The 16,466-nt window shown below is 35.0% G+C and overlaps 9 non-coding genes across 9 annotated transcripts; all 9 read right to left on the reverse strand.

The window, feature by feature from the left end:
- Window positions 1-79: 79 nt before the first annotated feature.
- Window positions 80-152, reverse strand: Trnar-ucg (transfer RNA arginine (anticodon UCG)). The gene has a single exon. It is a non-coding gene; the product is annotated as a tRNA-Arg (tRNA).
- Window positions 153-331: 179 nt separating this feature from the next.
- Trnar-ucg (transfer RNA arginine (anticodon UCG)) lies at window positions 332-404 on the reverse strand. Its single transcript has one exon. It is a non-coding gene; the product is annotated as a tRNA-Arg (tRNA).
- A 179-nt stretch (window positions 405-583) lies between these two features.
- On the reverse strand, window positions 584-656 carry Trnar-ucg (transfer RNA arginine (anticodon UCG)). The gene has a single exon. It is a non-coding gene; the product is annotated as a tRNA-Arg (tRNA).
- A 179-nt stretch (window positions 657-835) lies between these two features.
- Window positions 836-908, reverse strand: Trnar-ucg (transfer RNA arginine (anticodon UCG)). Its single transcript has one exon. It is a non-coding gene; the product is annotated as a tRNA-Arg (tRNA).
- Window positions 909-1,087: 179 nt separating this feature from the next.
- Trnar-ucg (transfer RNA arginine (anticodon UCG)) lies at window positions 1,088-1,160 on the reverse strand. The gene has a single exon. It is a non-coding gene; the product is annotated as a tRNA-Arg (tRNA).
- A 179-nt stretch (window positions 1,161-1,339) lies between these two features.
- Trnar-ucg (transfer RNA arginine (anticodon UCG)) lies at window positions 1,340-1,412 on the reverse strand. Its single transcript has one exon. It is a non-coding gene; the product is annotated as a tRNA-Arg (tRNA).
- Window positions 1,413-1,591: 179 nt separating this feature from the next.
- Trnar-ucg (transfer RNA arginine (anticodon UCG)) lies at window positions 1,592-1,664 on the reverse strand. Its single transcript has one exon. It is a non-coding gene; the product is annotated as a tRNA-Arg (tRNA).
- Window positions 1,665-2,095: 431 nt separating this feature from the next.
- On the reverse strand, window positions 2,096-2,168 carry Trnar-ucg (transfer RNA arginine (anticodon UCG)). The gene has a single exon. It is a non-coding gene; the product is annotated as a tRNA-Arg (tRNA).
- Window positions 2,169-2,347: 179 nt separating this feature from the next.
- On the reverse strand, window positions 2,348-2,420 carry Trnar-ucg (transfer RNA arginine (anticodon UCG)). Its single transcript has one exon. It is a non-coding gene; the product is annotated as a tRNA-Arg (tRNA).
- Between the last annotated feature and the right edge of the window lie 14,046 nt (window positions 2,421-16,466).

The following is a 16,466-nucleotide window of genomic DNA, read 5'->3' on the forward strand; positions in this document are numbered from 1 at the left end:
TGTTAAACGCAACATACTCATGATTAACAGGTTTAAGTTGTTTCGTTTAATATAAAAGAATGATCACGACAAAACAATTCGACCACGACGAGACTCGAACTCGCAATCTTCTGATTCGAAGTCAGACGCCTTATCCATTAGGCCACGCGGCCACATAGATGTGCGAAAGAAATCAGGATGAAAATATATGAGGGCATCTAAACAACCGAAGTAGAAATTATGGTAGAAATCAGCATCGAAAAATAATTCACATGTTAAACGCAACATACTCATGATTAACAGGTTGAAGTTGTTTCGTTTAATATAAAAGAATGATCACGACAAAACAATTCGACCACGACGAGACTCGAACTCGCATTCTTCTGATTCGAAGTCAGACGCCTTATCCATTAGGCCACGCGGCCACATCGATGTGCGAAAGAAAACAGGATGAAAATATATGAGGGCATCTAAACAACCGAAGTAGAAATTATGGTAGAAATCAGCATCGAAAAATAATTCACATGTTAAACGCAACATACTCATGATTAACAGGTTTAAGTTGTTTCGTTTAATATAAAAGAATGATCACGACAAAACAATTCGACCACGACGAGACTCGAACTCGCAATCTTCTGATTCGAAGTCAGACGCCTTATCCATTAGGCCACGCGGCCACATCGATGTGCGGAAGAAAACAGGATGACAATATATGAGGGCATCTAAACAACCGAAGTAGAAATTATGGTAGAAATCAGCATCGAAAAATAATTCACATGTTAAACGCAACATACTCATGATTAACAGGTTTAAGTTGTTTCGTTTAATATAAAAGAATGATCACGACAAAACAATTCGACCACGACGAGACTCGAACTCGCAATCTTCTGATTCGAAGTCAGACGCCTTATCCATTAGGCCACGCGGCCACATCGATGTGCGAAAGAAAACAGGATGAAAATATATGAGGGCATCTAAACAACCGAAGTAGAAATTATGGTAGAAATCAGCATCGAAAAATAATTCACATGTTAAACGCAACATACTCATGATTAACAGGTTGAAGTTGTTTCGTTTAATATAAAAGAATGATCACGACAAAACAATTCGACCACGACGAGACTCGAACTCGCAATCTTCTGATTCGAAGTCAGACGCCTTATCCATTAGGCCACGCGGCCACATCGATGTGCGAAAGAAAACAGGATGAAAATATATGAGGGCATCTAAACAACCGAAGTAGAAATTATGGTAGAAATCAGCATCGAAAAATAATTCACATGTTAAACGCAACATACTCATGATTAACAGGTTTAAGTTGTTTCGTTTAATATAAAAGAATGATCACGACAAAACAATTCGACCACGACGAGACTCGAACTCGCAATCTTCTGATTCGAAGTCAGACGCCTTATCCATTAGGCCACGCGGCCACATCGATGTGCGAAAGAAAACAGGATGAAAATATATGAGGGCATCTAAACAACCGAAGTAGAAATTATGGTAGAAATCAGCATCGAAAAATAATTCACATGTTAAACGCAACATACTCATGATTAACAGGTTTAAGTTGTTTCGTTTAATATAAAAGAATGATCACGACAAAACAATTCGACCACGACGAGACTCGAACTCGCAATCTTCTGATTCGAAGTCAGACGCCTTATCAATTAGGCCACGCCGCCACATGGATGTTCTAAAGAAAACAGGATTAAAATATATGAGGTAATCTAAACAACCGAAGTAGAAATGATGGTAGAAATCAGCATCGAAAAATAATTCACATGTTAAACGCAACATACTCATGATTAACAGGTTGAAGTTGTTTCGTTTAATATAAAAGAATGATCACGACAAAACAATTTGACCACGACGAGACTCGAACTCCCAAACTTCTGATTCGAAGTAAGACGCCTTTTCCGTTAGGCCACGCGGCCACATCGACGTACGAAAGAAAACAGGATGAAAATATATGAGGGCATCTAAACAACCGAAGTAGAAATTATGGTAGAAATCAGCATCGAAAAATAATTCACATGTTAAACGCAACATACTCATGATTAACAGGTTTAAGTTGTTTCGTTTAATATAAAAGAATGATCACGACAAAACAATTCGACCACGACGAGACTCGAACTCGCAATCTTCTGATTCGAAGTCAGACGCCTTATCCATTAGGCCACGCGGCCACATCGATGTGCGAAAGAAAACAGGATGAAAATATATGAGGGCATCTAAACAACCGAAGTAGAAATTATGGTAGAAATCAGCATCGAAAAATAATACACATGTTAAACGCAACATACTCATGATTAACAGGTTTAAGTTGTTTCGTTTAATATAAAAGAATGATCACGACAAAACAATTCGACCACGACGAGACTCGAACTCGTAATCTTCTGATTCGAAGTCAGACGCCTTATCCATTAGGCCACGCGACCACATTGGTGTACGAAAGACAACAGGATGAAAATATATGAGGGCATCTAAACAACCGAAGGAGAAATTATGGTAGAAATCAGCATCGAAAAATAATTCACATGTTAAACGCAACATACTCATGATTAACAGGTTGAAGTTGTTTCGTTTAATATAAAAGAAGGATAACGACAAAACTATTCGACCACGACGAGACTCGAACTCGCAATATTCGTATTCGAAGTATACGCAATATCCATTAGGCCATGCAGCCAAATCTCCCCAGGATGGAAAACAGGATGAAAATGTAAGAAGTCATCTATACAACTGCAGTAGAAACTGAGTTATAAATGAGCATCGAATAATAATTAACAGGTTTAAGTTGTCCCGTTTAATATGAAAGGATGATCACGGCAAAACAAGTCGACCACTACGAGACTCGAACTCGCAATCTTCTGATTCGAAGAAAGATGCCCTTTCCATTAAACAACGCGGCCACATCTCCGCACGATAGAAATAAGGATGACAATATATGAGGTAGAAATTTAGTTATAAATCAGCATCGAGAAAACAGGATGAAAACATATAAGGGCATCTAAACAAACCAAGTAGAAATTGAGTTAGAAATCAGCATCGAAAAATAATTAACATGTTAAACGCAACATACTCATGATTAACAGATGTAAGTGGTTTCGTTTAATATAAAAGAATGATCACGACAAAACAATTTGAACACGACGAGACTCGAACTAGCAATCTTCTGATTCGAAGGTCAGACGCCTCATCAATTAGGCCACGAGAGAAGACACGAAGATTATCATGATTAAAAGGTTTAAGTTTTTTCGTTCAATATAAAAGAATGATCACGACAAAACAATTCGATCACGACGAGACTCGAATTCTCAATCTTCTGATTCGACGACAGACGCCTTATCCATTACGCAACGCGGCTACATCTCCACATAAACAAAAACAAGATGAAAATATATGAGGGTATCTAAACAACCGAAGTAGAAATATAGGTATAAATCAGCATCGAAAAATAATTAACATGTTAAACGCAACATACTCATGATTAACAGGTTTAAGTTGTTTCGTTTAATATAAAAGAATGATCACGACAAAACAATTCGACCACTGAAAGAACTCGCAATATTCCGATTAGGCCAGGAAAACATTAGGAAGGAAAACAGGATTAAAATATAAGAAGGCATCTATACAACTGCAGTAGAAATTAAGTTATAAATCAGCATCGAATAATAATTTAAACGTTAAACGCAACATCCCAATGATTAACAGGTTTAAGTTATTTCGTTCAATATAAAGAATGATTTACGACAAAACAATTCGACCAAGACGAGACTCGAACTCCCAACATTCTGATTCAAATTGGACGCCTTATCCATTTGGCTATCCGTCCACACCTCCTCACGATAGAGAACAGGATTAAAATATATGAGGGCATCTAAACAAACGAAGTAGAAATTGAGGTATAAATCAGCATCGAAAATGCTTAACATGTTAAACGCAACATTCTCATGATTAACACGTTAAATGTTTTTGGTTTAATATAAAAGAATGATCACGACAAAAATACAGGCATCAAACAACCGAAGCATAATCGAAGTTAGAAATCAGCATCGAAAAATAATTCACATGTTAAACGCAACATACTCATGATTAACAGGTTTAAGTTGTTTCGTTTAATATAAAAGAATGATCACGACTAAACAATTCCATCTCGACGAGACTCGAACTCTTCTGATTCGAATCAGACGCCTTATCCATAAGGCTACGCGGCCACACCCCCACATGAATGAAAACAGGATGAAAATATATGTGGGCATCTAAACAAACGAAATAGAAATTGCGGTATAAATCAGCATCGAAAAATAATTCACATGTTAAACGCAACATACTCATGATTAACAGGTTTAAGTTGTTTCGTTTAATATAAAAGAATGATCACGACAAAACAATTCGACCACGACGAGACTCGAACTCGCAATCTCCTGATTCGAAGTCAGACGCCTTATAAATTATAAATTATAAATTAGGACTCCTGGCCGCATCTTTATGCGAAAGAAAACAGGATAAACTATGTGAGGGCATCTAAGTAAACGAAGTCGCAATTGTGTTATAATTCAGTATCGAAAAATAATTAACATGTTAAACGCAACATCCTCATTATTAAAAGATTTAAGTTGTTTTGTTTAATATAAAAGAATTATATAACAAAACAAATCGACCACGAAGGACTCGCACTTGCAATGTTCCATTAGGCTACGTGGTTACATTTATATACGAAAGAGAACAGGATGCAAATAATGACAGCATTTTAGTAAACGAAGTTGAAATTGTGTCATAAATCAACATCGAAATATAATCGCGACATCCTCATGATTAACAGGTTTAAGTTTTTTTTTAAAGAATTAAGACGACAAATCAACTCGGCCCTTATGAGTCTTGAACTCGAAATATTCTAATCCGAAGTCAGACGCCTTAACTATTATGCCATGCGGTCACATGTCTGTACAAAAGAAAACAGGATTAAAATTCTGATCGCATGTAGGTTAACGGAATCGTAATTTAGACATAATTGGCCCACCCTTGACCCGTTGTTCAGTATGTTATAATACCTATTGAATTAATATATTCACGAGACACTTGTGACGTAATGAAAATATTTTTTGAAATAACAAAAACATTTCTTTGAAAGTATATTCAAAATGAAAAAAGAATATAGATATATTTCTATGAGTGTTTTGTTTATAATTGTTTATTTTGGAGAAAAAAAATCTTACAGCCATTGAATTATAAGTTGTGTGCCATACGTATAAGTAAATGTGCACTGAACAGATACCATAATACTTAAAGTTAAATTCAAATTTTGATATATCTTTTTTCAATGAAATTGTGAGTTGAAAGTACAGAATAGCTAAAAACACTCTCCCCATGTTAAGAATGGCTTTTTAAATAGACAATGAAAATATAATGTATTTTTAATATAGTTAACAAACATTGATGACACATTGGGTCAAATATTGAATTTATATTTAATAATAAGGTCAATAAAACTAATTAATGATGAAATGACCGATGTAAAACAAAAGCAGAAAGTATTAACAATTGTTTATTTGGATAATTTAAACGCGAAAACAAAAAAAAAAAAAAACAATTGGGACGCTTTAAATGTACACAGTAAAACAATACGTTTTATCTTGAAGTTGATTATTTATTTGTAACGGATTTATGCTTATGTACTCATGCGCAACCGGAAGTCGTAAACCGGTTGTGGAGTTACAACACCCGTTATAAGGTCATTTGACTTTTATAATTATATAGATTCAGCATCGAAAACTAATTTAAATGGTAAACGCAACATCCTCATGATTAACAGGTTTTAATTGTTTCGTTTAACATAAAAGAATGAAGACAGCGAAACAATTCGACCACGACGAGACTAGAATTTGCATTCTTCTGATCCGAAGTCTTATCCATTAGGCCGCGCGGCCACATCTCTGTACTGAAGAAAACAGGATGCAAATAATGACAGCATCTAGGTAAACGGAATCGACATTTAGATATAGTTCAGCATCGAAAACTAATATGACGATATTAAGATATATCAATATCGTGTTAATAAAAATAAATAAATTTAATGGTAAAAATTCCAAGACGCGAAGCAATTAAAACGACTAAGTGAACCGTTACCATAACAACAACGGCGACGGCGACAGCGAAGAGAAAAAAAATAAAAAAGAAGAGAAAAACGCTGATATATTTCAAATTCAGAAAAATATGTTCAGCGTTTCTTTTGGAGAAAGTTAATTGTTAAGAATTTGAAACGTGAGTTAGTTGCAGAAGGAATTCTAAGGAGAGAACACGTCTAACTAAGCATCTGCGCTGATAAAATGAACACCACAAGAAATATGAAAAGAAAAACATAGTTGGTGTCCATCAACGTAAAACAATGGTTGGTTTATTTCTTCTTCTTTTCATTTGTCAATTATAAAGATATATCGGACCATATCAAGAGAACTATTAAATAACGAAAACTCAGAAATCTCGCTAGAGTTTGATAAAAAAGAATATCGTCCGAAAGAAAGAAAAACAAACAAAATAAATAAAGGGAAAATCAACAGGAGTAGCCTCCCTTGGTCTATTATAAAAGAAAATCATAAAAGGAAATAATGATAAAAGGGACACAGCTCCGTAAATTATCTCTGTTATAAACTTGTCTTTCTCTCTTATTTTTTTTACTGAGAGTTTGGTATGCGATATATATATCTATACATATGCATGTATAAACAAAAGAGAAAAGAAAAAAAGATAAGAAAGTCTTATGAACTTAAATATATATTATCATCTTTTGAAATTTGTATATATTACCTATTCGTTCTTAGATTCTGTTCATTAAAATAAAAAAGAATATATATATATGTATGTACACACACACACACACACACACACACACACACACACACACACACACATATATATATATATATATACATGTCGAATTGATTATCTTTTCATGTTAAAAATATATGCCGAAACTTCTCTGACCTACCATTTCTTACGGCTACAGACAGTCAATTGCTAAATAAATCTATCTATACATCTAATATCTAGTTTACACAACACGCAAGTCCATAGACCGTGTTTAAGTCGAGAAGAACGGATAATTTTTATCCCCATTTATAAATGCTCTTTTTAATAGAGGAAGTCAATTAAATACGGACTTGCGCGTAAAATCCTCGTGTCCTTTCACGCAAACTGAGTAAATTATTATTTTTAAAAATTTAATTTATAATGATCGGATAATAAAGCTAATCTCAAAAGGGGAACGTTACTCAAATTTAAATTGTTAACGCATATCCTCATGATTAATGGGTTTATTAGGACACGCGGACATATTTCTATGCGGAAGAGAACAGGATGAGAATAACAATATAATCGAAGTAGACATATCTAGTTGCAGTTCAGCATGGCTTTTGTACTGTTCATAAATTATGTGCATATGTATACATATTAAAATTTTGACTTATTTCCATGTAACGTACATCTAAAATTTTTAGCGATTAGACCCAAAATTGGTGGAGGAGTTTGGTAGAGTCTTTAAGGGTTAACTTTTTAAATTTTTTCCTCTTGGTAGCCAAATTTTCGCTCCAAAACTTATCAAATTGTATGCTGCTTATCTGGATACCTTTATGAAAATTTTTTAATGTTTGGACATAAAATAATCTGAATAGTTTTCTAGAGACCGCAAAGGTTAAATCTTTTCAACTTTGATTATTATGCAGCAAAATTCTCAGACAAGAACTGATTAAAAATCTTGCCCTGTTTCTGAATACATTATGCAAAATTTCAAATGCGTAGACCAGGATTTGGCTGAGTAATTTGGTAGAGACCACAGAGGTCAAATTTTTTAAACTTTGATTCCAATTTTGACCCCTTAACATTTATTGTTTTGAGCTCAAATCAAAGAAAAATTTGGATCCATGTCCAAGTAATATACATTTAAAATTTCAAGTGGTTAGACTAAAAATTGGCGGAGGAGTTTGGTAGAATTTTTCAAGGTAAAATCGTTGAACTTTGACATCTTGACAACCAAATATCTGGCCGAAACATGACTAAAAAATTTTTCCCAAATCTTAATACCCCTTATGTCAAATTTCGAGTCTGTAGGCCTAAAATTGGCAGAGTAATTTGGTAGGGAAATGTACACAGACACACACACATACATGTTTACTTTTATATATATACTGACAGTTTAGCCCGGCTTTGCTCGGGCTTTATGTACTGTTCATAACTTTCCCTACGTGTGAATACAGTTTATGTAAGATTTCAAATGTTTAGACAAAAATTTGTCTGAGTAATTTCGTAGAGACTGCAGAGGTCAATTTTTTAAAACTTTTCCCCGAATTATTTTCGTCTCAAATAAAAATAAAATGTCTTACTCATGTAAAGTTTCCTACACCTAAAATTTCAAGCGTTTTTACCCCAAAATTCGAAACTTCAAAAGTATTTCTTTTCAAAAGTTTCGTGAAGAATGGGAAAAACTACTTGTCTACGTTGGGAAAAAACAACATTCGAGCGTAAAAAATCCACAAACACGGCATAAAGAAGACTTCGAAAAAGAAGGACAATTTTTGCCGAAAAAGGATTTTACAAAGATGTCGTCAAAAACCTTATCTTGCTGTTAAAAAGCTATAAAAAGCGCAACTACGAGTTGAAACAGAACTTATAAAACAATTGCGTTGAGAATTATTACTACTGAATCAATGATACCAGATTTTCAGTAAGTACAACAAAAAAAATTTTTTTTTTCATCTCTATTAATACAAGTAATGTTGAAAAAGCATGTCTCGCTATCACATCTTATGGTTAAAAGGCATTAGTGTTGGGAAAAGAAAAAAACTCACGCAAATGCAGCAAGTAAATGATAGTATATTTTATTTTATCGGCTAAAATGAGTATTCGCACAAATTAAAAAGACGTCATATTTTACTCCGATTAAAATAAACATTTCACTGGTCGACGGACTGCACGTCGAAGAAGAAAAAAAGCAATTTCGCTAAGCACGACACAAATAAAGTGTTAACGAGAAAATGACATTCTTTTTCGCACAGAAATCGAAAAGAAAAGCCAATATTAAATAAATGCTATAAACTCTCTTTCACAGATAAATAGCTAATTCTTTTTAAGGAAAAAAGAGAAAAAATGTGTAGGATCAACAAAGAATTGAACCCAGTACCTACACGTTACGAAAATTGGTAAATGGCAAACGCTTTCTGTATAAACGCAAACGCCGAATTATTTTCTAGGGAAAATTGCCACACGAGGAAATAAATATATGAAAGAAATATTAGTTAAATAACCAGGTTTTTTCTTTAGAATTGATACTATAGGAAAAGTAAATCACCGAATTGTGTTGTTTCTGAAAATATCATTTAAATAATGCTAAACCGCCCCCTCCCCTCCAAAAAACAAAAAAGATGGACGATTTTGCAAAACAGATGTTGGAAATGATGAAATTCCAACAAAGTCAACAATTAGAACTTGAAAGAAGGTTCCGAGAAGAACAATTGGCAATACAGAAACAAAACGACGAGAAGCAATTGGCAAAACAGAAACAAGACGACCAAGATCAACTAACAATTAAAAAAAGATGGAAGAGAAGCAGTTAAATTTAATGAAATACTTCGAGGAAAAACAGGAAAGAGAAAAAAAGAAATGAACGAAAAAATATTGGAATTGAAAAAAATACAGAACGAACAAATAATGGAATTGAAAAAATTACATTTAGAGCAACAAAACTAGTCAGATAAAAAATGGATTTGATAACTCAAGTTTTAGTGAATAAGGACAGCGGAGAAAAAACCAGCACGGCTTTTTTCCGAAAATGCGATCTGGTTAGCTAGTGATACATTTCACTATGCTCCGGAGGATGGCCTAACGTTTGACAATTTCAAATGCCTAATATTCACACAAGGTTTGATAGCCACAAAAGACGCCGATATAAGACGTCGCGCTCTAAATAAATTGGAATTAGAACCTGATTTGACGCTTCAGAAACTGACTAAAGATTGTCAGCGGTTCGTGACAGTGAAGATTCCCGAAACATAGAGGAAGCAGGTATCGCTCACATTATAAGGATACGCTTCAAAAATTAAGGACACCCGCCCACCAGCAATTAGCAACCAAGAGGCAAAAGGAACCCTTCAAAAGATTGTCAGGATAGACAAAATCCTAGGACCCCTTGTAGCAAATGTGGACGACCTCATGGGTACAATCAGTACCAAAGAAAAATAACGACCTAGTAACACCACAAGCAGTCGGACAACACCGGTCCTCCAGATAAAGGAAAATTGTCGACCCGACAGAGATCAATCCCGGGAAATAGAGCTATACGATCATTCCAGGGGAATGAAAAGCTCGTGAGGGGGCATTTGCAAGGGACAAATCACCCCTATTTGAGAACTAAGTGGAATCAACCAGTCCGATGAATACCACTGGTTTCAGAGACTAGATAGAAATATTCATACCATGTTTAACCGAATGCTACTAACATGTTCCTCTCATACCACTTTAGTGGCTCCTGTATTCTTTATGATAAATACATTTATTTTATACACTTTACACTACTTGTGTTTTTTTTTTCATTTGTGACACGGGTCTACAACAATAAGATTGTTACTGTCGATACTATATGAGGGGATTTTTAAAAAAGAGCATTAAACATGTTAAAAAAGAAAAGAAAGGAGCCCAATTCGATTAATAATGAAACTGAGCTTATCTATATACGTAATTTTAATTTTATCTATTACGTAATTTTAATTTGATCTATTACGTAATTTTAAAGCAATACTGATAAAACTAAATTATGAATTTAGGGAACAAACAATTAAAGAAACACAAAACACAAACAATTTTTGGCCTTCGGGACAAGATCACAGTGTAGTAGATGCTACAATTCACTTTTTCTGTCCTCGACCGGTGGAGGAGAAATCCTTCATGACTGAGACAATTTTTATTTTTGTTCCTATCCAGTGCCCCTTATTCGGGAGTTGGATTTTCCCTACAAGATTATATGCTGAAATAGTTAAATAACTATTACTTTTAATTCAGAAATTATATTTAAAGTTTTGGTTTTCTGTTCTTCTATGTTCATTTTTCCCCCATGTTTTTCATCAAAATGTGTAGCGTATTTGCATCAGCTATATCGTTAGGAATCCTATACATCGCTATAGTCTTCATTTTAATATCAGTGCAGAATAGGCCCTGTCGGAGGGGGGCATTATAATACGCCGACTTCCCTGCAGAGGGTAAAAGTTCCTCAATGGGGGTCCTGGATATGACCTTAAACTATATCCAGTGGTGAGGCCCCAGCTTGTGGGCTTTGGCGAGTGTGGAGCCACTCTTTAATTACCATTGCTCCCAGGTCCACTCTGACCCGGAGTGGTAGTACTTGTTAGGGTCCCAACTATGGGTTAAAAAGAAACCGACGTGAAAACAACAAATATATTCTATTTAAAAAATTTTTCTTCAAAATCTTTGGATTTGGCATTAAATAACCCGAAAAGGGTTGATATGCCGTAAAACAAAAACAACTCACCAATCAGTGCAGAATACATGAATACGAAAATGAAGTTCACACAACTACTAAAAGACAGCTATGCTATAATGTGAACATTGGCTAAAAACTAAGAAAATATAATAAGCATCTACGATATTAAATCAGGGTGGTGGTGAATTTGGGAGGGGATATTATCATTTACTCATTACTAGCTGTCTGACAGGCCATCATCAATGATCGCTCACTGGCAGTAACCTGTGGTATAACAACAATAATAGCAACAACAACAACAACAACAACAACAATAATCATAATAATAATAATAATAATTCTAATAATAATAATAATAATAATAATAATAATAATAATAATAATAATGGTGCTTGTGCAATGTACGTACGATGCTATATTTTAGATAGGATTTTCAAGTTAAATGAAATTTTTATGGTACCTTTTTTTTTCATTAAATGGGGTGAAATTAGGTGAAAGTGCAGAATAATTAAGAATGTCTTTCTAAATAATAACGTTATTATTTCAGCATGGCACGTACACGGCAAAAATACCACACAATATTTATTTATAAGATAAACACTAGAAAATATGTTAACTATAATTTAATGTACTCTTTATTTTTAGTTCATATCAAAACTTTAATTAAAACTGATTAGTAAATGAATCTTTAAGATAAATTTATGTTCATATCTCTCAGGAGAGAATAGAAAATTTCCTATTTCATTTCCCATTTCAGCCATGTAAATTATTTACACATAAAATGTTATAAAACAAACAAACAAAAACTTTAAGTTTTGAATATATTTCAAAGAAATCATCATCCTCATCATCATCATCATCATCATCATCATCATCATCATCATCATCATCATGCAGTCTGTCAGTCTTGACGATGACTAGTTGGGGCCTCAGTGCTTTATCCTTCGGTGTTGGCGTAGTCTCACTCCATCACCAAAGGACTTTCCACCTTGGCTCCAAACTTGCTTGCGTAGTTTAGGTGCAGTATCTGTTGCGCATCAGATAGGCATCCTATGAACCTCCAATGCTCATGTCCAGTGAAGCGAACCCGCGTCGACTGGCTGAAAGTAATCTCAGTGAGGTAAACAGTCGCCCTATTGTGTCGGCTACTACGCCTTTTCTTTCTGGATGAGGTTCCATAACCTTTTAAGGAAAACTGCAAGGCAGCAGTAGGATTTGAAGTCAGAGTTCCTATTTGCTGAGATAATGTCCACAAGGCAGTGGTGTTTGATTTTGGAGTTGGTCCCCCTAGTCTTCGCCCAACCAAGGGCACCCACAAGACAGTGGGGTAGTGGTTGGTAGTGTTCCAGGGTATATCCACACATTGGTGGGCCATAACACATTACCTCTGGGGTCCCCTAAAACTCCGACTCCTACTACTATTTTTTATGGAAACGTGGTTGAACACCGAAAACTTTAGGCACCTTTTACCTACGTGTTGATCTGGTAATGACGTCACGCTGTCATGTTCACCGGCCTCCTCTCTCGGCAGCCGTGATTAAACGTCGCCATTTTTGCAAGTCATTGTATCGGTTGGAATGATTTTACTAATTTCAACGCCTTTGCGTCACGTGTTCGAGCCTGCATTCCTACTACCACTTCTTTTTTGCTCAACACACACCTCTAAACATCCAGGCGACGGCAGGCACCCATGCTAGATCCGGAGAACCAACAGAGCTTATTCGTTGGCCAGACAAACAGCTCACACTTGTGTATGTTCTTGTTAATATATTTTCTACTCTATTGCTTTTCTTGTAATCATTTGACTAAGATTATAACAATTTTATAATAAGTTTATGTTGTTTTTGTATTTGTCGCCAGATACACGCTCTAGTTCAAATAATTTATCGGTACATACAGCCTAGATATTTAATACACATAAGCAATGAGTTTATGTTGTTTTTGTATTTGTCGCCAGTCAACACATTGGATGGCTGTTTCAAGGAATGGAGAAAATATTACTTTTGGCTGAGTATTTGTTTCGTCTGAAGTGATTGACAACTGCTTGCTTCACCACGGATTCAAATTTTACTGATAACTAACACGAAAGTGAGTGATATGTACTGCTAAAAGGATCTACTAATTCTATATACTAGACAACTTAGGTATGACTCGAAGGTGTCGTAAAACATTTTTCATTACAGAAACATGTGCATAGCTTAATAATTATTAGAACATGATTCTGTTGCAGGGTTTTATACTCATTTTAATTGTAGTTGGGCGTCAGTTTGCGTTTTTTGCATCAAGATTCCTGAATGATTTTGAACCCATCGGAGGGAAATAAGTATGTCGCTAATTATATATTAAGACTAAGAAAGATAAATAAAATGATATAGTAAGACTTAGAAAGAGAAATAAAATATCTTAAGGCATGCGGGAGAAATAAAAACGTAGGCCGTCCTGATCGCAAGAATTTGTAATCTGATGTATAGTGATATAGAAAAAATAAGTCTCAAATTAGCAATTTCATTAAACTGTAGACTCATTAAAACTATACTTTTCAATGCCTAAATTATTTCATGTAAAAAATAGGAGAATACCTAATAAAAACACCGAAAACATTTCTAATATTCAAATAATTTATCGGTACATACAGCCTAGATATTTAATACACATAAGCAATAGTATTGCCGCTATTCGAAGCAGAAAATGTTACAATCGTGTAAACTTCAGGAGCTGGTGTGGTGCCGTGCCAGGTCGATAAAAGCACTACCGGACACATCTCCAAGGCACACTCCCGCCAAGATACACACCCCTGCCAACGATAGTGTCACTCACACATTCACTAATGAATGATCATTTATCAAGGTCAAAAGCCTCTCGAAGATGAGGAATAACGAATAGATTGCCAGCTAGATGATGAAGCATATTCTAAGAGGATTGAATACAACGAAAGGAATGAACACAATGTTATTATTTATGTGCGCGATTTATAACAAGTATTTATTGACATTGGACATGTTGTAGTTCGCAGAGAAGCTACCCTGTCGTAATGTGTTCTATGGATGGAAGGTACCTAGAAAGAGTATTTGTTCATAGATATCTTATTATTTTTAGTTGTTGTAGTATGTATGAGTTCTAGTTGGTAATGTCTTACACGGATGAATCAGTAATTGGAGCTCAGTCAAGCACCTCCCATGGAAATTTCGTTCATATTCCAAGTTTTGTTGGGTTATGGACATCTAGGAATGCTGTTTCAAACTCAAGCGTGACAGACAAAAGAATATGGCATTTAATGGAAGATAGATCAACCGACAGACGAAGCCTATCGCACAAATACGAAGGCGTAACCACCGTTATCGCAAAGAATTCGATCATACGATTTCGTTATTTTTCTATGGTTTCTAACACAGTAACAAGGGAAGAGATAATCTTGTTAAATAATATTTAACGAAGTTGACTGTGTTTAGCTTTTTTAATATATTTTATATATAGAAAAATATTCGATATGTGAATTAATGAAAAATCTTATTCTAACATTTCATCAACTTTTTCATGTCTTCGTTCAACAAGTAAAAGACGTAGGTTTTTAATTAAGTTATTGAATGTACACGTGTCTTCACCAAAAAGTATTTTTTTATTCTGCTGATCACAATCAGGTTTTCATACCGAGTCATTAACCATCGACGAAGAAAGTGTTATGATTCAAAATACCATTTTTAGATAATATTATAATATATATTGTAGGGGTTCGTCAAAATTAATGGCAACTTTCTGTCTCTTGAGACAGTGGCATTCTGCATCTAGTTTGGTTTACTACAGCGTTTGCTGTGGCCAACCAGGTGTAGGCCTGGGCAAGTAATAAGAGAACCTTGGTTTGCCCATTTATCAGGGTTCCCCTCTCGGCGTTGCAGACAGACTCCACCGGAAAGGCAAACCAATATAGCTGTGCCAGCGCGGCTGCAAGAGTTGCCGGAAAGATGTTGCAGAGCTTCAACATCCGCCTATTGGAAATCCAGACAGGATGTTTTGTCGGGGTTTACTCCCGTAGCATCCTCAAGGAAGTTGGATATTTGCCCATAGCTGGCGGATTCTTCACGGTACACAAAAAATAACGAAATAACCAAAATAAAAATAAACTTTTTTTAACCTTCAGTCACTATTGTTGTTGTATTTTTTTTTTTTAAATAGTAACGCTAAGGATTTCCAACTAACGATCCGCAAAGTTAAGAATCGAAAAACGAAATGACCAAAATAGACAAAATAATCTCTACTATTTAATACAAGGAAGATTATCTCTGTGTGTGTGTGTGTGTGTGTGTGTGTGTGTGTGTGTGTGTATGAGTTCGTTTTGTATGGACTCGAAAACGGCCAGGTCGATTTTTATGAAATTTCACATGAAGGTACTTTATGTGCCTAGCAGTGTTTTAGATAGGTTTCGTATCGGAACGTCTTGATAAGTATCGATAATCGATAATCGAAATACTCCGATAAAAGAACGGACAGACGATTTTGACTAAAGTTAACACCTTACACAGCCTAACATTACAAGTGCATTTGAGAAGTTTTATAACTACACAAGCCGAAACGCCCGACATATAAAATGAACAGTAGGTCCTTTGATATGACAAGGACACGTTCGAAATGAATAATTATGTTTAAAGCACTACTGCAACATGATACTTGACTTTTTCATTTTAAACTTAAATTCAAGCCATTATCATCGCACAACCAGTAAGGCCATGCATATAAAATCAACAGTAGATTTTTTGATATGACAGAGGCGCGTTCGAAATGAATCTTTCTGTTTAGAGCACAATTGAAGCATAATACTTAACTTTTGCATTTTAAATTTAATTCAAAATAATTTTATAAAATCAACAGTAGGTTCTCTATAGTGCAATGTAGACTACAATGTATTGTGAACATAGGCACTGCGGGGAGGTATGTGAAGCTTCCTCCAGGTGCATTGCGATAGTGCATTGCGATGGTGCATTGCGATGGTGCATTGCGATCA

Source organism: Euprymna scolopes, chromosome 11, assembly GCF_053919585.1.
Source record: "Euprymna scolopes isolate OS-2025 chromosome 11, ASM5391958v1, whole genome shotgun sequence".
Classification (NCBI taxonomy): Eukaryota; Metazoa; Mollusca; class Cephalopoda; order Sepiida; family Sepiolidae; genus Euprymna; species Euprymna scolopes.